Genomic DNA, 23008 nt, shown 5'->3' on the forward strand with positions numbered 1-23008 from the left:
AAATGCACATACACACAATGCTAAATCCCCAATGAATAATCATCAGGGTAGAGACACACATACAATTCCTGCTTTGGACTATGGAGAAAATCAGGCCCCCGTCACAGTGGATCAATAGATATTGCACAGCTATACTACAACTTTAATATTGTAATCACTTTCTTGGGCTGCGGAGCTCGGTGAACAAACTGTACCGGGGTCCTTTTTATAATCTGCGAGCCATTACTCTGTGTGCACTAGCTTATAGGACTGAGGGAGAATTATGCAGGTCCCATGACTAAGATATTGCAGCGTCTGTTTTTTATTTCTACTTGTTTTTCTCCTTTCCTGTTCTCTCCTCCTCCTGCTGTTGCTTTTGGCCCCGGCATACTGCAAGCAGCCACATGTGATAAAAAGGGGAAAAAAAAACCAAAAAAAACACAAAAAAACAAGAGGTGACAGGACACAAGGATGCTAACGGATTTTAAGTGTACCTAGGTCTTTAGGGCTTACCTTTCTCTCCTCAGAGTGTTGAGGGGCAGGGGGGTGGGGGTGCACCGGTAAGCGGCAGAGTGCGAGCGTCAGGTGGGTCTCTTCTTCTACCTCCCGCCTTGCTTCAGCCACGCGTGTCTCCCATGGGATGCAATGGCATCAGATATTCAATGAACATGCAGCCAAAAAAATAATAAGAGTTGTGTCCTCCCGGGCAAACAGCTTGCACCCCGAATTGGTCCAGTGCTGCTCAACAAGAGCCCGAAAAAAACAAAAACAACAACTACCAAGAAGTGCAGTTAAAAATAAGGTTTTTTTCTTTTTCAACTTCAGGTGGAGCAAACTTTCATTTCTCTGCCTCCAGCGAAAAACAAGAAAAGTCCATCCATGTGCTTTTTGGCAGGAGATGGAGAAAAGTGAGAGAAGAATGAAGAAGAAAAAAAAATCCTCTCTCCTGTGCCGTCTCTTCAAGCTGTCCAAACGCAGGTCTGAGGAGCACCTTCCCAATTCTCTGCACTCTCGCTCTCCGGGGCGGAAAGTAGGAGGGAAGGAGCAAGAGAGAGGGGAGCGGGGACAGGGAGAGAGGGAGAGAGAGAGGGAGTAACAGTGGAGTGAGACTCAAGTCAGTCAAGTCAAGTCAGTCAGGCTGTCAGCAGGCAAGGCAGTGTATGTTGAACTGAACAGCTGTGGGTTCCAAGCAGGGCTGAGCTCTCCCAACTCCCAGGACTTATAACCAAAGGGGCCGTGCACCTCGCTGCTCCAATCTCCCTGGCTCACTCGGCGATCCCTCTCCCAACTGGCTTATTTTGGGGGGAAAGACAGACAGGATTGTTCATTTGGTTAAACCCCTTTCATACAAAAAAGCAAGTGTCTAGAGTGCTGGCTGCACTATAGGGGAAGGAGGGGAGTGAGCAGGATGGGGTGGGGTAGCAGCCGCGCAACAGAGAGAGAGAGAGAGAGAGGGGTGGGGTGAGGGAACGAAAAAAGAGACGAGAAGAGTGGGGAATTCGAAAGGCGTCTCTAGCTCGTTGCTCTACCTCCCTCCCATCTTCCTCTCTTTCCCGGACCCACCTTCCAAAATAATCACCTTGCCCTTTATCCTTTATCCTTTTGCTTTGAACATGCTCGAAAAACACGCGATTCATATCAGAAAATCAAGCCCAACCTGTATACATTGGCATGGAACACCTCAGAGATTTTAATCCCAAAGTCTCTCGCACAAACACTCCTTCTCTTCGGCGATCTCGTATAGCGCCAATGGCCGATTAATAATCTCTACGCATGACATAACACTGGATAAGTGTAATACAGAAAGGGGGCATTGTGTTGTCGTCTAAAACCTGCTGCTGTTTTGTGTATAATCGCTACATGATAGCACTCTCTTGGGGTTAATCACCAAAGCACAGCACTAAATGACATCGGTTCACATTTCCGCTGCTACAGTCCGGCTATTCATTGTTACAAGGTATATTAACATGTATCGAACAGACGTTGAATTTAAAACGTGCCAAGCATTTTCCACAACATGGTTACGTGGAAATCATGCTTTGGATGTAAGCTAACGACCTGGATGAACTACAGCCGTTCCTTATCATTCAGCAGGTAACACAACGAACAGACGTTGACTTAGACCAGTACAGGCTTAGCATTCAGTGTTTAATTGGCACAGTGTTAGCTGGCCCTGTGCTATGGTAGTGGACCTTGAAGAGAATGCTGCTGAGTGCTTGTGATTGGACGAGCCAGAGGAAAGCTGGCCTAGCCTTTTTCCTGAAAGGCCGACTGGGACTACGCCATTGGCTGTGTTAGAGATCAGATAGAGACTGGGATTCAAAGTGAATCTTGAAACGATACAGCGCGAGGGGGGAGAGAGAGAGAGAGGGAGGGGGAGAAAGAATGGAGATGAGGCTGTGTTCAACATTTGTTGAAGATTTTTGTGGTTTTTGTTCATCACCGCGTCGTGCCAGTTGGGATTTCTTTATTAAAAGGCCTGTCATTTCGGCAGCATCCGATGATTCATCACTTCAATCACTGTATAAATTCCATTGAGTTATCAAAAGCTGGCAGTTCAGCTGCACTCCTCTCATTCATGTTTTTCCTTATAAAGAGTAATAAACGTCCTCCAGACTGTGTAATCTACCAACCATTAGACTCAAAGCCAGGCTGAACACAGCCTTTCTTTAGCATGAGAACTTCCCTACAAGGCCGAATTTGATTAATGTTTTATATTGAATGGGACCCGCTATTTGAAGAGTGTCATTAAGCCTTAATTTGCGTAGCAGATGTGGCCAAACTTGTTTATTTTGATTTCTTTTTTTGGAAAACCCCATCAATATCAAGATAGCAAAGTGATTAAACATTCAATGGAGGAACCGATTTAAGTTCTTTCTAGAGACGTCTGTACTGTAACTGAAGGACGGTCATAAACTGGCCAATTGTTGATTGTGCCATTTAAGAGTCAAAAGAGAAGTATTCTGTTCATAGGTTGAGCCGGCTAAATTGAATAATCGCTTAAAAATAAGCAATTGGCGTCATGTCTGTGAAAGAGCCATGGTGCAGTCAAAGTTGACTGAATGGGTCTGTGAAACATAGAAAGGGTGGAGTGACCAGATGCCCAGCAATGATGTCATCAATAGGAGCCCTGTGTGGTAGTCAGGCCTGCCATTCATTCGCCCCCCTAGGTGTGTGTTACTGCGTGAGCGTGCATGTGTGTTTTGCCGATCACACCCTACCACAAAAGCAATAGCTTTCTGTTGCTCAATGAGGCAAATAATTGGTCGGAGGAGAAAAGCCCCCCGCCTCTCCCATGTCATGGCTATGCTACAGTTCCACTGAAGAATTCTGACTCCGGCTCCTTGAAAAATCTCAGCTCGCCCTATGATACGGTCACACAACGCACTATCCATTCTTAATCATACCCTTTGGTCAGCACACAATCCCCAAACCATTCACTCGGTACACAAGTCCACTCCCACTCGCTTGCTTTTACAAGGTGAAACATTCCCGAGAAGACGGAAAAAACACCTGGTCGTCATACATTTCTGTCTTTCTTTTTCTTTCTTTCAACTCCACTTTCCCCCCTCCACTCAATTCCATTAGTAAGAGCAAAAACAAACAGTGGCCGTTAACCGACTGGAAAACCATTGCATTGCATCACACAGACCCCACTTTGCTCTTGATGTTCGTCAAAAGCCCAAAAATAAGCCACGGAGGGTAGGTTGGCGTCAACGATACACTCCACCCTACACCACACCCAGCGTCACCAGACATAGGCCCACTATGTGTAAACGTATGGGGGTCTGTTCTACTCAAAAGGTGGTGTGTTTTTCGGGTGGGGACAGTTTGTTTGGGGGTGCATTGAGCGAGTTTGTTCCTTGAGCGGGTTTTGTGAATGGTCGGAGTGTGTCGAAGGGCGGAGTTGTTTGTGTTTGTGAACCTGATTTGAATTGACTTTTGAGTTGTGATATGACCTTGTTTATTCTAGTTAATGGTCACTCTGACTAAAGTCTTGTATGGTGGTAATTAAGACGATAACTTACGCTAATATGTTTTTGACAGCGTTTTAATCTCATTACTCTGATGCACAGAAACCCCTTTAAAAGCAGTCACTTTCCAATGCTGAGTTCAATGTTTGCACACACACACACACACACACACACACACACACACACACACACACACACACACACACACACACACACACACACACACACAATCTAATCTAATGCACTTCCTTCACTTGATATCCAGTAACAGAGGTCAGAGGTGAAGGTTCACACAAGGACAGCAGAGGACAGGTGTTCCTCTCTTCCATCTCTCACTCTCTTCTCCGCTGCTTAATATTCCCTCTTTTCTCCTCGCTATCAGCCTCCCTTTATCCCCCGGGCGACGATTCAAAAGGGCCGTTTTCTCTCAGGTGATGTGGTCCACCTTTGTCTGCTCTAACCTTACAAAGGAATGCCTGGCATTCACCAGGCTGTGCCTACGCAGGGCCGTTAAGGAGAGCAACAAAAAATAAAAAGTGCGGGAAGAAGGGAAAAGGCCAAAGGAAAATGAATTTAGAGAGATAAATAGTGAAGGAACAGGAAAGAAGGGATGAAAATTAAAGGAGAGTTCCAAATCACATACCCTTTCCTTTTGCGATTTAACAGCTGAAAAAGTATTTAGTTAGCATGCAGTAGGCATACATTTTGGACATACAGTAGTTGTACTTACTTATTTCATCATAACATTGTGTCTTGCTTATGTATCAGTTGCATTGCTGGTTGTTTACACTTGAAGGCTGCGTCGACGTGACGTCAATTCCGGTGGGCAGTGGATTGTGGGTAAGAATCGGGCAAAAAAGCATTCTAATTTCCCCACGTTAAAGCATGTTGCATCCGACTACAAGAATTGGGACATCCTTAATCTTTTTCTACCACATTAGATAGCAGGGAAGTAGGGTATCGGAAAGCAGGGAGAGTTTGAAAAAGGGGGAAGGAAGTGAAGAGGACAGTCAGAGAAGGGGGGGGGGGGGCGGACATTAGAAGAAGGCAGCAGGCAGAGAAGAGACAAGAATGGAAGGTGACAAACTAGAGGGAGAGGGGAGTTTTGGTCTTTTCACACGCTGTGGATAAAACTTGAGGCCTCTGAAATTGATATAAATTTCAACAGAAATTCCTGCGAGATGGGCTTGGGGCTCTGCCATAGCCTTCGGCTGGCACAGGGCAGGAGAGTGTGGGTGGGATGATGGGAGGGCCCGGGGAGGGGAGAGGAGGGGAGGGGAGGGGAGGGGAGGGGAGGATGAGTAAGATTGATGAGGGAGGGACAGAGCAGGTAGAGGAGGAGATATTTTTGGCCGGACTCCCTCTTAGGCCAACCTGGCGCATATTGTTGCAGAGCTCAGTTTCTCCCCAGGTAATCATTTGACACTGATAAAAGGGGGAAGTGGGAAGCGGTAAGGGGTTGGGGGGGTGGAGGGACAGTGGAGAGAAAAAGGATGGCAGTGTTTCCACCCTGGGAAAAAAGCTTCTCTCCGGAGAGATTAGAGGACAGCCGGGGTAATTCTTCCGTCTGTTGGACCGGGAAAGGGAAGATTGGAGTAAAAAGAGAGCGGAAGAAAAAAGGAGAGAGAGAGAACGATGAGGAGTTGCAGGAAAGAATAACAGGAGGACCGTTGTGCATTTTGAAATATGTTAGCAGAGTAATTACCTCCACTTTCTTCACACAAACACACACATACACACACATGTACAAATGATTGATGACAGGAGGAGGGGAGAGGGGGTGCACCTTTTTAAGTGTTTCCACAGTAACTCGTCCACCTTTCTGGATCTGGCACACACACACACGCACGTTTATACGCACGCGCACACACATACGCATGCAAGATGCTGCGGCATGTGTTAATAGAAGAGTGGCGACTGAATGGTATTTTACTGCTTCTGTATTTGTGGCAGGTTATTTTGACCCTGGGTGGTCCCTGCTGAAAGAGGGTCATTAATCATCAGTCGGGATTCAGATGTCAGGTGTGTGTGTGTGTGTGTGTGTGTGTGTGTGTGTGTGTGTGTGTGTGTGTGTGTGTGTGTGTGTGTGTGTGTGAGAAAGAAAGAGGAGAGGGTTTGGTCAGTAACCAAAGAGGGAGAGCGAGATCACCTATACTGTACTGAACTGTGGCCTATGGAAGAAACGGTAAACCTGCGAGTGTGTGTGAGCGTGTTTGAGGTCAGACTTGCCTACCAGTAGTGGATATCCTAATCAGCTGAGCGGGTGGTGGGATGAAAGAATGTGAAGATTACTGCCTGATAATTGGTTCCAGAGTGCAACAGCGCTGCTAGATCTCAAAATGAGGAACTTAATTTCCGTGTGTGTTTACATGAATGCGTATCTACAGTATGTGCTGTACCGCAAGCCAAGGTCCCTGGATATGTGCAGGAGCAGAATTGCCACGCAATGGGTATCCAACCAGAGAGTCAATGCTTTGAGTTAAAGCAATGCTACCAGATTATGGCTAATGTGAGTTTTGTGAGTGTTTTTGATCGCCGACCAGCTTTGTGCGGCTCACCCAGAGCCACTGTGTTTGGATCGTAGTTTACGCAGCCCCGGCTGTGTATAAACATCCAACTTTATTTCCAGCCTGCACACATTACGGACAGGTAGCGGTTAGTGAGTAGATATTAGCTGATTTGGACAAAAAGTGTTCTGGATTACAATGACTAAGTATGTCTTTAATATGGAACCCCGGTTTGACTAAAGACTCCCAAAGTATGAGAAGAACAACTCTCTTTTTTTTCTCCACCTTTCTGAAAACCTGTATTCAAACACCCCGTTTAGATTTGTTCCCCATATGATGTCACAAGGGGTAGCCACGCAGCTCCAACCCCTTACCAACCTAACTTAGCACCACCTCCAACTGTGGTAAATACAAGCCCAGATACGCCTGAATCTAACTGGCAGTTAGATTCAAACTGGCAGTTAGATTCAGGGCCAATCAGAGCAGAATGGGCTTTTTGGCGTAAAGAGACAGGCTTCAAAACAGACTGTTTCAGAGAGAGGCTAAAAAGAGGAGATTCAGCAATGGAACTGTGAGAAATATATATAAGGGTTTTTGGGACACTACACCTTGAAAACAATTTTTAACCCAATAACGAGCATAATTTGTGACCTTGAAAATCTGCTATTTCCCCAGCCACTAACTTAACCAAAATCCTGCCGATCATCTGTTAAGAAAACAGGAATAACCACATCCAGACATATGTACTCATCTAATAAGCACATCACTCCACCAGCTATACAGCTATTCCAATTCTATTCATCTTCTTCTTCCCATTCAAATTAGAATTGCGATATTTCGCAAACACCGAGGCGGACAGTGAAACAGTTAGGTTGCTTTTGTTTTAGTTTAAAAAAAAACATTTTCCTTTTCAGACAAGCAGGCAAGAGAGCAATTTCCCTTTGTGGCAGGAGCAACAGAATCCCCCAAACCCAAACAATCATCTTAGAATAAATAAAGTCAACTGCCAGAGTTAGCAGATCTCAGCAGCCCATCCCAAAACTACAGCCCCGGTAGATATGAGGGTCTGCCACTGCGGTCCAAGGATGGGCAAAGTTCATCCATGGGTGTCTCGAAAACTCAAATAATTATCAGACGGATTTCACTTGAAACCTTTCAACCTTCTCAGCCTACCACATTATTGAGAAATCTGCCAAATGTATTGAAACCAGGTGCAAAAGGCATGGTTCACATCATGTTTAGCACCTTTATCTCCAGATTACATCTTAATGATTTCATTCATTCTTGACTAAGCAGACAGTTTTCTCACAGTCATGACTAAATTAACTCATTATCTTGAGATAAGAGATGGTAATTTTGTGGTGCTTATGGCTAAATTTTTTTAGGGCCATTACTTTGGGGATAAGATTTTAATCGGTGTTAATGAGATGTCAAACATGTTGAAAATATGTTTTCTCGCATTGAATTGCATAATTAATTGTAATTTCAGTTTTTTGAGACACAAATAATAAGTTGCATATGGTTATTTTTCTCTTAAAAGAGACTTGACAAAAATCGGTTTGCTCCAGAAAGACAAACAGACGTAATTTTAGTTCTACTGATAAAATATTTCTGTTCAGATAAGAAATGACCTGGTAATCAGTCAGGGTCTCTCTCTGGGAGAGCGTCAAATTCTATCAGTCTGATCGGTAGACTTATGCAGCGTCATAAATATCTTGATAGATATTGATCTAAAAAGTGAGATTTCCAAGCCATAATCAAGAGGCAACAATGTATGATTACAATATTGACTGTTGTTGGCTGCACAACTCACATTGCATATTTATCTCTGCAGGGTTTTTCTATCCAGACCATGAGATAATTAAGCTCTGATCTTGGGATAAGGGGCCAAACAAACACACTTAGAAACCATGGCCAAGTGAAAATGAAAGCAGGGGGAATTCTGTGAGGACACGTCGCAGTTAGTTGGTTTGAGTTTATGCAGGCTGAGATGTGCTCAAAGTGTACCTTTGTAATTTTCATCCTCAGTTGAATAACACAAAATCAAATAAACATAGTCAATGGCAGATGGGGACCCCTCTTTCTACTTAAAGGAGAAGTAAGTGACATCTTCCTTTTAGCTAACTTCCTGTCAATGACTGCTGTTAGCAGTCCCCTCCCTCATTCCTACATCACCACCACATGAACGCGCAGCCGTCCTTGTCAGATAGTGCCGCGATGGAGAGCAGTGAGTCATTGTTCACGGGCACAGAGTCCCGCCTCTTTATAGCGCTCCGTCTCCGGATTATCAAAATTGTATCTGGCATATACTGCAAAGCTGAATGACTGGGATACCTGTGACATGAACTGTGCATACTGTTTGTACTGATTGCTGTATGAATATAGAGTGATTTAACACGTATATTGAAAACAAAAATATCACTTACTTCTCCTTTAATGTGTACGTTGCAAGTAACTTGACCAAACTGGCAAGAATAAAACTCGACTTGACTTGACAGGTTGCACCCCGCGGAGAGAACACGCTCCCCAGCATGATTCTGTTGGTAGGTCTTGCCCTCCCAGGCACTAAAACAAGCTGGGCTATGTGACCTTTTACCCCCTGTGCTCACACTTCAGCAGCTTCTGTGTTCCCAACTGCGAATGCCTGGGGAGGTCACCGCGCTCCTCTCTAACCTGCCCGTTTCAACAAACTCATTTACTCACATGACCACTTGCTGACCCCTGGAGAACTTTCTTGTATTGTTTGCTTTGTGTTGCAGCCAAACATCCCTGCTGCAAGGCTTTTTTTCTCTGTGAGGCTGTCGGTAGTGCTGTCTGCAAAACAAAAAAAAGAAAAGCCATGTGCACGTTTACGCACATGCATCCTGCTAAACGCGTGCGCAAACACATACACACACACACACACACACACACACACTCACATTCAGATATACAGTATATTGGTGCCCTGTCCCACCTGGCTTCCCGTCCAGCTTTGTGAATGTGTCCTGACCTTGATGCTCACAGGAACCTCCTCCCTAAACAGCTGCTTCCACGTGTCCCACCACCCAAACGTCCTCCAAACACAAGGAAACAGAGAAATTGCACCTCAGTCGCCATCTCTGGGCCCATTTTAACGCACAATGTGTGGAAATCGCATCAGGAATTTCAATTTCGGGAACCAGTAATATGTCCTGAAAAATGCATCTGGGAAAACCGTTTGACTAAGCTTAAATTGGATCCCAAGCAAGACATTTAGAAATATTAACTGTCGGAAGGGATCATTTTTCGCCTTTGATCACTCCGGGAGTATAAATAGGGAACAATATGACCTTGTTCGGAGTGGGGAGAATTAGCCATTAAGCGCTGGTGACTGAGTGACTGTTTGATCCATAGCACACCCTTTGGGGGAAACACTGTTTTTTTTTCATGCAAACATTCATTAAGTTGACTTATTCCTGCGAAAGTCAGAGGACAGGGCAGCGCGAGGATGGAAATATGTGTGTGTATGCTACACCAAACAAGATGTCAAAATGGAGTATAAATAATGAGGCTGTCAACGTGTGCGCTAGGCCTTTGCCAATAGGCCACGGTTGCTATGAGGGGAGCGGGGCTGACGCAAACTCTCTCACACACACACACACACCTACAGTACAGGGATATGGTGACAACCCCAATTCTGGCCCAAATGTTCGTGTTTCTCTGCCTGCCCCACTTCTCCACCCTTCGTTGTGTTTTTCTGCTTTTCGGCCAGTGTTCTCCTTCGAAAAGCCTACAGATGTGTAGTTATCCGAAAGAAAACAGGCAGCAGGCCTACGGCTTTTGGTTAGCCATGGAGAGACACGCCAGAAAAACAAAGACCTCTGAACTGTACAAACACCATAGCAGAAAATACTGCAGCTAAAGGACCACCCATGGAGGTTGCCAAGTGAGCAACCAAAGACCAAAACCAGCTTCTTGGAATCAGGGCGCTACCAGATAAAGAGCACGACATGCATGGATGGCTAGGGAGCCAGAGACACATGTGGTGCAAAAACTGTTATGCGAGAAATTAGGAGAACAGAAAATGATGCATCCCAGTATCCCTAGGAATTTATTTAGCTTGGATGATTCCCCACCTCTTGATTTACATCCAATACAAATCTTCAGTGCCATGCAGGAGAAGGTGGGCCCTCTATGTAGCGATGTGTTAAAACAGATTTTGAGGTTAAGGTATAGGATTGTTCATAGTCAAATGTGTTCTACTGTCTAGTTCACATCCCATCAGAGACCAGCAATTATTGTCCGCTTTTATTAACCATAACCATGATATTTGCCTAGCCAAGTGTTTTTCATAACCTAACCCAAAACTTGAATCGTGATTTAAAGCCATACACGTGATCTCCATAACTTTATTCATACCGTAGCTACCATGTAAGGATAGCGCAAAAAAATCTCCTTGAATGTAATTCCAGGGTGTTTGCAGAATTGTCCATTATCAACTCTTTTGTCTGGTGTTGGGGTTGCATATTGCAGCGGAGACCTTAAAAAGCTATGCATCCGTCTGCAGTCTTTCTTTGGAACATGCCTCCAAAATCCTGCACAAGGCCCAGTAACTCAGCAACACTTATCCAATTAGCGCCTTCCTCAATTACAGCAGTGTGCTGCTGCCGGGCCTGGGGCAAACAGCCTGTCTCTCAGCACATCTGTGAGCACCAGTTATGTGTTCATGTGCATGAGATGTAGTCATGGACGTGTGCGGGACATCTACATTTTCTCTCATCGATTTCCTGCTTTGACTAGCTGCTAGCGGAAGGCGTGTCTTTTCTCTTCCTGAGACAGACGAATAAACATTATTGTTGGAGCTAAGGCCAGCCGCTTGTATAGGACAAAGTCGTGACTTGTGTGTGTGTGTGTGTGTGTGTGTGTGTGTGTGTGTGTGTGTGTGTGTGTGTGTGTGTGTGTGTGTGTGTGTGTGTGTGTGTGAGTGTGTGTGTGTGTGTGAGTGTGTGTGTGTGTGTGTGTGTTCAGGAAACACACAAAGAAGGTGGGCTGTATGAATGCATGGAAAAATTGAGAAAATAAGGAACTACAAAAGAAACATTAGAAAATTTGACATTGCTAACATTTAAAACAGTGCCTGCCACATAGCGCCTAAAATGTATTTTTTATGGCATATACCTGTTAATTTGAGTTGCCAAATAAATGTTCTTTACAACATTGTAGCTCAGCGAGGCTTCTCCCTGCTTCTACTTCTAACTGCTGCCTCTTTTTTGCACAGCATGCCCAGAGGCTGCAGCTGGTCTCAACAAGGCCACTGTTATCATTTTGCTACACGTGGCCAAAATCACCAGGAGCGTAATCCAGAACAGTTAAAATTCCAGGACAAACAAACGTTCACACTTTGCATCCAACATCGCGCTTCACTTGGGCTGCGAAATGCAAACAAGCTCGCAGAGGGACGGAGCCTGGGCCGGTGCTCTCTCCAGGCCAATTTCTCGTGGGAAGGGAAGCCGAGCGAGAACGTTTCGAGAAGCATATAAATGATTTGTTAGTATTGCAATTACAGTTCAATTGCATACAATTGTCACAAATGCAGTCGTTGGAATTTATGAAGCCTCACATTCAAACACAGACAGCGTGCGGGGGCTTTTACGGTGTCGTTTAATGTCTGAGTATGTTTTAGTGTTTAGATGTCGGGGTGAAAGAAGGTCGTACTCGTGAAAAATCTAACCAAATATTTGCATATGCACTGCATGACCTTTGGATCTGATTTATATAGATGCTGCAGAATATCCAATGATTTCATCGACAAAAAGCCAACAATTTTTTTTATATGAAAAATCTGTTGTTGGCTTGGGGCTAATCTCTCCTACGCTTTTTGCCTTATAAACTGAAGTCAGTTTATCCTTGAAAATATATTAGCCTGTGTTTTGTATAAAACCTAAAGCCACATCACTTACTTTTTTTTCGAATCCCCTATTTCACTTAATATCGTGCAACTCAACATTCCACATTAATTTATGTCCAGCTGCAGTGGATAGTAGTTTGGAAGAGATTGAGACCCAGAGTGGACTGAACCGTATAAATACACCATAGTACTACCTATGTGGTATACAGCAAGTCAGATCCCTCCACACTTCCCTTAACTTGTGTTTATCATCTTCGTCCGTCTATTCTCTTGTTCCCCCTCTTGCCCTCCATCCTCTACATATTTCTCCCCTTGGTGTGTGTTTTAAAGGCTGAGCCCTCAACCCAACCAGTGGGTTGTGGTTCCCTCCTAAACCATTCACATGGAACTGGTTAGAAAGACATTCCTTCCATGGAGGGAACGTCTGGCACCGAGCGCCTGTAATACAGAAATCATAAACGGGAGGTCCGGCCTAATCACATCCCGTGGCACTTTCGCCCTCTCTGAGCTCCCTCTTCCTCCTTCCTCTTCCTCTGGTCCCTCTCCGAGGAGTTATTAGGAAGGGGATGGGGGGAGAGCGAGAGCATTAGCTGATCCTATCTTTTCCTTTTCCTGTGTAATATAAGGGTGTAAATCACTTGTGGAAATGGAGCGGATCAGATTCTGGTGGTTGGCAAATATTCCTCGCTCATCCGATCCTCCGGTCCTTGAGGAGAAATATTTTTTACGTATCCACGCATAAATAAATAACTTGATAAAATTTTTATGGATGAGGTGCAAAGAGAGGCTGTTGTGTCGCTTTGTTTTGCAGTTGCTATAACACACACACCAGAATTTCTCTCAGCAGCATGGGCTGTAAATTCATGTTCTTCAGGCTATGGTTAAAGTTTGATTAATCAAGGTTTTGCCGACTGCCTGCAACACATTACATGTGGGAGGAAAATCAGTTTGAAGAAAAAAATCCACAAGTACAACATCAAATGAAAACAAGTGCTTATGTGCCACAGTGGTCCGGCAGCAGGATTTAGCTGACCCAAGCACACAGAATCGTAATCTGAACGCAAGCGATAGTGAATTCATACAGATTTGTGAACTTTAAAGCTGCTCTTATCGATATTTTTGGTATTAACAATGTCAATGATCAAAAGGTTAAATCCACTGTAACATGAGAGTGGGTGCTTGTAGTGATACACCGCCAGGTTATTATCCCCTGACCCTGCAGCTTCCATCAGCTTTACAAGCCATTTTAGCTTCTTCCAGTTCATTGTTTTTGTTGTAAAGTTTTACTATTTGGGTTCAGTCTCACGGCCCTCATCAACGTTGTTTACAGCAGCAGCAGTCAGCTGCTTTTTTCCGCAGCAAAAAGAAAAAAAGAAAAGATGATGTAACTCTATACACCAAACTGCAGACAAACAAAGTTAGCAACTAGCTGATGTACACAGTGAATCACTAAGCACCTGCACAGCCAGTGTTTCCCTCATTCTTGAGAGGAAAACAGAATATTAGCTTAAAGAATTTTAGATATGGTATACATTTGCTGTGGTCTGTTAGACAAATGACTCCCTGAGGGCAAATGTTGCTCCCTGTCTGCTAGATGTGTAAATAGACTTGTTTTTACAAAAATGAAAAGATGCCAGCACAAATATGTGCAGTCTTTGTGTTGTTGGTATTGTTAGCGCTGTACACCAAATATATAAATACTGAATTGTGCAGCTATATTTCTGATCCACCTTTAATCCATATATTTTCTTCATTATTTTTGCTTTTTATTTCAAAAGAAGATTGAAAATGGGGTGGGACCTAGCTCTGCTCTTCTACACTACCTACTGTCTTCCTTTAAAAATGTGTGTCCTGCTTAATAGCTCCAGCAAGTCTCTGACAGTCTTAAAGGCTCAATTTGGAGAACCTAGATACAGTATGTCCCTGCCTATGTTTGCTACTCCCGTTTCTCCACTCACTGCTGCACTTGGCCCTGATTCGTCCTCTTGGATGGAGGCGATGAGAAACGGGGCGGCAGAGAATTGCCTCCGTCACAGAGCCTCAACCATGAAGATATACTAGTGCCAAGCAGACCAAGTTGGTTTTCCACTTCAAGTTCCCACTCCTGGCCTTCGGTAGCTGAAATCCTTAATTAGAGAAATTTTGCTGGTTGAAATGACAACTGCAAATAGTGGATTTTCTTCTTTTTTTGGAAGCTGTAGATAATTCAAATTAATTGCGTGAGGTTTCATGATATTTTTTGGGTGGTAGCGCAAACATATTCTAAATGTAATCATTCTCATTTGATTTATTATCCCATTGACCCTTGTTATCTCATTCCCAGCAAGAAAGACAACAAGAGGCTTTCTGAAAAGGCTGGAGTATTCCCCTTTATGCCAGGCTGTAATCTAGGCCCAGAGTGGTTCTTACATTGGTTTTCCACAGTAGTAGGGGGCAGAGATAGCATTGATTAACTTGGCATGTAGAGGTGATTCTAGGTGCATGCATATATAGGACACACATACATGATGTCACCACTTGTATGGAAGAGCAATGTCTAAGGCAATTGATACATATTTTAATTCAAGGGTGTTCACTGCTTCTGTCTCACCCTCTCCCCTCTGTCTTTCTGATTGGAGGTCTGTCTCCCTTCGTTTTGCTAAAACACTGTAGCCTAAGTGGCACCTCCACATCTCGCTTGGTTTGGGTTTCTAAAGGAAACACTTCATCACTGGACCCCTGAAAAACTGTCCGAGGGAAACAATGGTGCCCTTGAATTTCTCCTGCTCATTTTGCATGTAATGATATCTAGATTAAACACAATATTATTGTTGGCCCGTGCAAGCCAATCACAATTTTCTCTCACCCATGCATCAGACTATGGTGCATGTGGAACTAGTCCATATTTCAACACCAGTTTTACTTATAGCTTCCCGATGGTAGCTTTTTGAAGGGTGGTAAGGGGTAAGGGAGGGGGTAATCTCAGTGCGGGGAGGAATGGGAAAGGAATACTGAGGCAGCAAGGGAATAAAAAAAAGAAGGAATCTCCAAAATCAATTGTTGCCCTGCAGGGGGAAATAAAAAGCCAAGAGTTTATGTTGTTTCACCCTGGCATCAATTTTAGAATTTCAAGGTTCAGCATCAACAGTGACTTTGATGCCTGGGGCACAGTTTGTGTTTGAGGAATAGTTATAGAGTTTTAGCTTTTTTTTCGTACAAAGACTGGAAGCAGGGGAGATAGCTAGCCTGACTATCCAAAGTTTAACCAACCCTACCTGCAGCCTACCAGCACTTCAAAAGTTCATCAATTAACATGTCCTAACTTTTTTATATGAACACAGACAGAAATGTAAAAATGAAAATTAGCAGTTAGAATGTTTAGATATTTAAATGTCGTTGACCAGCGAAGAGGAGTTCAATACATGAACAAATAAATATCAGCAGAACGCAACGGTGAAGTATATTACTGTTAAAACGTAATCAAACTTACTGGTAATAATTTCATAATTTCTGTAAGAAGGTTGCTTGATTGTCCTGAATTTAGCTGAAATTATTTGAATCTGAAAACGGATCATTTCTATTTCAGTTGAGACCTGGTCAGACCCATGGAATCAGCTCTAGTAGAACAGGACATTCAGAATCCAAAATAATCTTTTGCATTTACTAAGAGAAGAAGCCATAAAGCCTCATCTTTGGACAAACCCTTTTAATACAATACGCACCTGAACTTTCACTCTCCTTCATAACAAAATGTGTCCTCTCTACCACCACCACGCTACCAACATTCTTCCCTTAATTGTCTTCCCTCTCAGCTATCTCTTCAACTTGGTCCCCTGAATAACAGGAGCACACAGGAACGTAGGGTAATCTGTCTGGGCCAATGTGCTGGGCTATGCGTGGGCTCACGTTGAGGCCAGCCTAATCACCTTTCGGATCAGCATGGAGAACAGAGGAGGCTGTACCTTTTATCCCAAACCAAAGTCAACAAGGCAGGATTCCTGGGAAGCATTGCAGACATTCTTGAAAGCAGAAAAGAGGGGTAAAAAAACAGCCATTGACCCCACTCTCCAAAAATTTAAGAGGAGTAGAAAGTGGAGGAGAGAAGGGGGCATATGAAACAGCTTGGGTGCGTGCCTTGTCTGTGTGTTGTTGTGGAATAAGTCAAGCAGCTCCGAAATTACCCAATAAAGTTTACAACCTACATCCGAACATGAAATAACCCAATAAGGCCTTATAATTTCACTTTTCAAAGTCTGTGGCGGGGCAATTAATAACTCCACTATCTAGGTGCTGTTTGCACAGATGGACGCCTTCCTTCAGAACTGGCCACCCTTTTTGTCTATGCTATTTCCTCCCTCCTGTTGGCCTGAGCTATCACATGCTGTGTAAACACTGACACTCACTGAACATGCCAAGCACAGCAGCGCTCCTGTATGAGTTTGAATGTGTGAGCCAGTTTGTAGGAATTGTATTCTTACATATTCACTTAGTGAGTCTCCTACCCTAGTGAATAGACCAGTATGCATTCTCACGAGTCATAACAACAACTTAAACCACTGTCGAGAAGAGAAAATAAGACAAGTTTTGAAAACAAGAACAAGACGAGAAAGAGGAGGTTAAGTGGGAGAGAGAAAGTCAAGAGTGGTGGCAGTGGGAGGATGGGATTGGAAACGTTTTGGCCAGGGATGTCAGAGAGGAATCAGTGAATAACTTGGCCTGTTTCTTTGTGGTGAGAACAGCATGGGCTGGTGGCTGAAGCCAGAGCCCACAATGTCTAGCCTGGAAGGTTCTCTCATTAGAGAGATTGGAGTGCGCAACCTCCTGAGAACCGCAGCGCCAGAGCGCAGCACTCTTCACAGCGCTGGGAACCCTCAATCTCAAGGCCATCTCAGGTATATAACGTTATGGTGATTGCAGGGATTTGACTTATTCCTGTATTGATTGGTCACTCTAGTCTTTTGTCTCCGTGTGCCATGTGTCTTAAGTTTGTGGTGATGCTTTGAATTATCAATGCAAAAATATCCCTCCCCTCGGTTTGTCCACTGCGAATGTGTAGAATGTGAGAATGAGTATTCAGCAAGACATGAACGCAGTCTCTACGTTCTCTCCGGTGCCAGAAAAGTCCCCTTTGAAGGAGTGCACAGGCATGTGAGTGTTTTTGTTAAAACACTGATTCTAGGCTAAGCTTTGGAGGAGAAGAAATGAGAAAATGCAGAGAAAGAGCAATGGAGAAAGGGGGGGGGAGAAAAAAAGGCAAAGGGTACAAACCTTCCAGTGTGGGGTCCTCGCGTACAAATCATCAGGCCATCTGCGGCACGGCCTTAAATGTTCTCCTTTGAGTTAGGATCAAAATATTTGACCCTATGTGTTCAGCCGGAAACCATAAACGGTCAGGAGGTTTAACAAGAGCCATGCACATGTAATTACAACAATCAAAAAGTCATAGGGATACACATGTAGACGTGCGCTCCCTCTTAAATTACCCCTGGCATGTGGCTCCAATAGCAGCCCATAAAATACATGAATATTGGACTTTACACTGTCTAGTTTAACCTCTTTCGCAGATACACCCATTTGCTTTAGGGATAATGAGAATAATTTTTAAAGGTCCTTATTGAGTAAGCCAGGGAGTGTTTCTTGAGGATTCCTGTGCATTTGAGTGTGTGCCTGCCAGGCAGTTATCCTTGATTTTGATTGGTCGGTGGTGTTATGTACAGGACATTACTTCACCAAAGAATAGAGTAAAACTTTAATATGGCAAACTAATGAAAACTTCAAAACTGTCCCTATCGCTGGAAAAAAGTTAAAGCTTCTTCCTGCCACCTCAACCCTGAAACAGTGTTAGGGGGCATACTGTATTCATTGAGTCTTGGGGAATGTACACAATTGTGGTGTGACTTTTCTGATTGTGCGTCCAAGTCGGACATATTTTCATTATGTTAGCCCTGTTTGGTGGAAAGAAAACAATGCTTTGTTGTAGCTCAGCAAGAGCAGTAAGTGTTTTGACTCCGGCTGAACGAGACCAAAAGTGTTTTGTTTGAGGACCACTACTATGAAATAATTTAACTAAAACGTAAAGAAATGCTCTAAACTTTCCCAGAGTGGTTAAAATATAGACTAGAATTTGTTGATTGATACTCAATATTTCAACCCAAAACCTTATATTTTCATAGATTTAAAGCGGCTACGAGTAACATTTAAATATCTTTTAAACAGCCTTATGTTTCCTCTGATAATCATAAATTACCTGTAACAGCAAACGAGACCATCAGTGCAAAGAAAGACGTTTTTAAATAGTTTTTATTACTCCTTTTGGTCTGGTCGCACACCCAGTCCGATTTTCGGTTCGCTTGTGCAAGCTCTATGGTCACATATCCGTATTGGTCGCAGATTTCAGTGTGGCGCAGCAACGTGAATTGAGAAGCCTATCCCTCCAGGTGAGGGAAGGGGAGCGGGAGCCTTGTTTGATACAGTTATTTGTCGTCATAATGACTGATAACGGGGCTGAACCATCAAAGAAAAAAAAGAGAATGCAATGAAGAAAAGCTAAAAGGGAGAGTGATATAGGCTACGGGGGACGAGGGCGTTGCCAAGCAACGTGTATACAATTTCACGAGAGCGAAACTAGACTGCAGTGTTTACTCCTAAATGAATGAGCGGTTGGTACTAATACAAAATTTGCTTTGCTTCACCATCATCAGATAACCATTATCTGAAATAGTAATTATTTACAACAACATAAACACATTACCTTATCGTGATCCATACTAACTGCCGTCTATCGTTCATTCGCTTTCTGTGAGGAGTCGGACACGTAATCTTTCAGCTCCGTGAGAGAGAGTAGTTAGGTGACACTGCTCAACTCATTGCAATCAGGTGTGTGTAGCACTGACTGGCATTAGTTGATGCAGTGTCAAAACCACTCTCACGGAGCCGAAAAGAGTCCTCACACTTTCAACACACGGACATGCACTATATTGCTCCCTTCTCAGTTCACACTCACGCGCCTGGCACGCGCTTTGCGACAGCGGGCGTCGTAAAAATACTACCGCTTTTGTCCAAAGGGGACGCCAACGTGCCATGTTACTCGTAGTGGCTTTAAAGGTGACGTTAGCGATTCTAGAGAATGCCTGTTGTCAAAATCACGATCCGTTACCTGTACTATGTGTGAACTAAAATAAAATCCAGTGTTAATACACGCCTAAGCTCTGTAAACGGGTATGTTTACAGAGCTTAGGCTGTGTATTAACACCAAGTCTTTTATTTTGGAGCACACACACAGTATGGACAGGCAGCAGATCGTGAGGAGATATTCTCTTATTTCGACAAAAAGTGATTTTGACAACAGGCATTCTCTTGAATCCCTAACGCCACCTTTAACACATGAATACAGAGATTAGGAGTGATACTAGCTACTGAAACGTGCAAAAAGCGCATTCTAAGGGCACACTGAAAGGCCTCTCTCCTGAAAGCCACAGGTGTTTCAGGAGTGGCTCCAGTCCTCGGCAAAAACAGCGGGCAGCTTTACATCTGGGGCTTTTAAAGCATGGTTCACTCTTTATTTTAACAAACTTTTGTGGCTTAGCGTGTGCTTTCAGACATGTGGACAGCTGGTTGTGATTGAGTCAAAGTGCTGGGTTTTGGGACCCGGGTACCACAGGTGAATAAGTGAAGCCATGACTCAACACTCCTACATGGATTTCACTCTGGAGGCAGAAAAAAATCTCCAACCACGGTGAACAGTTGAACAGGGCATGTGTTCAACAGTCAAAACTGTCATTGACATTAAGAGCAAACACAAGCTAATTCAACTGAACACCACTTATGACTCTCTGCTCGGGCCACTTCTCCCTAATGTTACTGTTTTTCAAAATAACATCTCGGCAAAGCACTCAGTTGCTACCCTCATCACTCTCCTCTGCGTCAATCCCCGAAAGGTTAAGAGCTCCCTCTTTCCCAAAATATCCAGCCACAACCTTTTCAACATCTACCTCATGACTTGTATGAATGAAAAGGCTTCCTGTGTGGAAACTTGGTGATTAATATTGCCCCCAGCATAATAACTGTGTTGATTGTATTCGCCCTGCAGGGACACATGTCCAAGTTGGCCTGCACTCAATGAATGGTTTGACGTTCCAACTGCAAAGAGAGCTTTCTATTTTTTTTACTGACATGCCCTACTAATAAGCAACAATACTGAACAAATGTCTTCATTTAAAGTGGTCTTGACATGGGAGCGGCTGGGTGCTGTACTCAGGCCATGCGCTAAATTGGGTTAGTTTACTGCTTCAAATCCCCAATTCACAATGCCTTAATGTTTTATTCATAACATCCCAGCTCAATATCCCCAATGCTCTGTATTGTTTCTAAAAGATACTTTGATATAAAACAATGTAACATATGTGTCAGTGTGTTAACTCATCTTGTCATGGCCAGTCTGTAATTTTGAAAGAGCCCACACTGAGTTAATGTGAACAACATTACAAGGTGGGTGATCTTGGCATACAATGTGGCACCTTTCCCAAATTCCGGGCCAAGCTTTTAAATGTACATCTCAAATGAAGCATGCTTCTGGAAACACTTAAGTCAAATGAACTGCATCTGGCAGAACTAATCTAAAGAAATAATCAGCTAAAATCACATATCATTACCCTCTCTTTACAGTATGTTTATGAATCCATCTATAGTAAAGGGTAATGTAGCTAGTATAAGGACATAAGTTGTGATTTATTGTATCAGTACTTTGTAACATATTTGGTAATTGGACTTCATGCGGATTATGCACGCTTACCACACTGCTTGGCTCACATACTGTATTTTTTCCTATCCCCTAAGACACTGGGTCTGCCCCTTGACCGAGTCTATTGTCTGCTTGTTTGGAGCAGAGTTCTCTATCCTCCTTATATCTTTGAAACCTATGTGGCTCTACAGTTCCCAACAGTCCCCTTTTTCCTTCAGGATTATTGGGGATGACAGCAAAGGAGGGACACTGCTTTCAATGAAATATTTAGAGTTGTGTTGTGACTTGCTATAACATAACGAATACATCGTAATCCAACCATGTTTGCATTGGTGTCACCATGTCCACTAAATGTGCATATCATCTAGTGAACTTGAGGTGTGCACATGTAATTAAAAAAATCTTACCAAATATTCAGATAGTGACCACAATGTTGATTTTCTTTAACTTGTTGCTGACAAGTCCTGAATCAGTGACAAGAGTCTTTGCTCAGGTTCATGCTTGAGTAAAAGAGAATCAATCAATTGTGCGTGGACACTGTTGTCTGAGTTTCCCCTACCATGCACACACCTTGCACAGAGTACGTCCTGATAAATCAAGAGCTCTGATCTCCCAGCCAGGAATTCCAGACTGCCTGGGCCACACCATTCAGATCCGTGAAATACGGAAACAGCAGCTTTGCACACCAAGAATCCAAAGAATGCCATTGGACTCCATTAGTTTTCCGCCCAGGTGACAACGAGAGTGAGAGGGCAGGGGGATGAAGACATTTTTGGGGGATTTTTTTAACAATTGAGATAATCCACTTTTAAGCAAGGCCACGTGTTGTGCTTTGGAAAAGACCACACAAGAACACTGAGATATGCATACATGTTTTCTTAGCCACGTGCTAAGGACAACATAGAGAGCAAAACACAATGAACACAGCTGCGTAGCCTAAAAAGATGAATGGATCTAAAGACACAGACATGCAACCAGAAGGGCACATACATTACACTGTATTATATCATGTCAAACCAGATCAGGGAAACCCCACTCAAGTTTATGCTGCATCAGATGAGATGCCAGCTAGCTTCCATCTCGTGGTGCTGTCTTCAGCCAGCTCATTGGTGGGATTGTTGTATGCTGACATGAAGAAAAGAAAACGTGGGTGGAACAAAAGGAACCGTGCCGTATCTCTCCGCCAGCAGGAGAAAAAGCCTATAGCAGCTACAGCCTCAACCGTAACCTTCATACGTTCTCCATGTCTTCTGTGTGTGCATAGTTTCCGAGGAATGTTCCAGGTGTTTCACGGGTTCCCATGAGGTGAAATCACAAAGAAGATGTCAAGTGGTCGTGATGAAGATGTGCTGAAAACGTGGCTTGTAGGTTTGAGTTTATTTGGATGTGGCCCCTTAAACTGCACAAGCTGCTGGAGTGGAGCTCCATTTCACACCAATGTGGAAAGATGTCCACCCTTTGTGGGATTAACGCTTCAGCTCTGGTTAGCAGTAAAGCGAACTAAAAAAACTTCAAAGCCAAACGTGACCAAATGTCTGGTGATGCTTCTTCAATTGGCTAAGTCTGTTTGAAAAAGAAAGAGCGTGTGTGTGTGTGTGTGTGTGTGTGTGTGTGTGTGTGTGTGTGTGTGTGTGTGTGTGTGTGTGTGTGTGTGTGTGTGTGTGTGTGTGTGTGTGTGTGTGTGTGTGTGTGTGTGTGTGTGTGTGTGTGCTTGTGTGTGGAAATATTAAAAGAGACACTGCGGGCAGAATCACACAACTGGAATTTGTGAAAAGAGGAGCCATAGTAAATCCTAATGCCTCTGATCAAAAGCCATAAATAGGACACTTGACATCATAATGTGAGCTAAAAGCCCATAGTTACGGACTTGGTGCTTTGTTGTGGTGTAGGCCCTCTGCTTACATCTTTTCATGGATAAGAAAAAAACATTATATTATATGACTATATACTATATACTATT

At 43.6% G+C, this 23008-nt stretch overlaps 1 protein-coding gene across 1 annotated transcript in view; it reads right to left on the minus strand.

Annotated features, from left to right (window-relative positions):
• col8a2 (collagen, type VIII, alpha 2) overlaps positions 1–1299 on the minus strand; it is a 50607-nt gene extending 49308 nt beyond the window's left edge. Inside the window, exon 1 of the mRNA XM_080045294.1 lies at positions 493–1299. The gene's annotated coding sequence lies outside the window, so the exon portion shown is untranslated. The remainder of the gene's footprint in view (positions 1–492) is intronic.
• Between the last annotated feature and the right edge of the window lie 21709 nt (positions 1300–23008).

Source organism: Ammodytes marinus (assembly GCF_949987685.1).
Source record: "Ammodytes marinus genome assembly, chromosome: 17".
Lineage (NCBI taxonomy): Eukaryota > Metazoa > Chordata > Actinopteri > Uranoscopiformes > Ammodytidae > Ammodytes > Ammodytes marinus.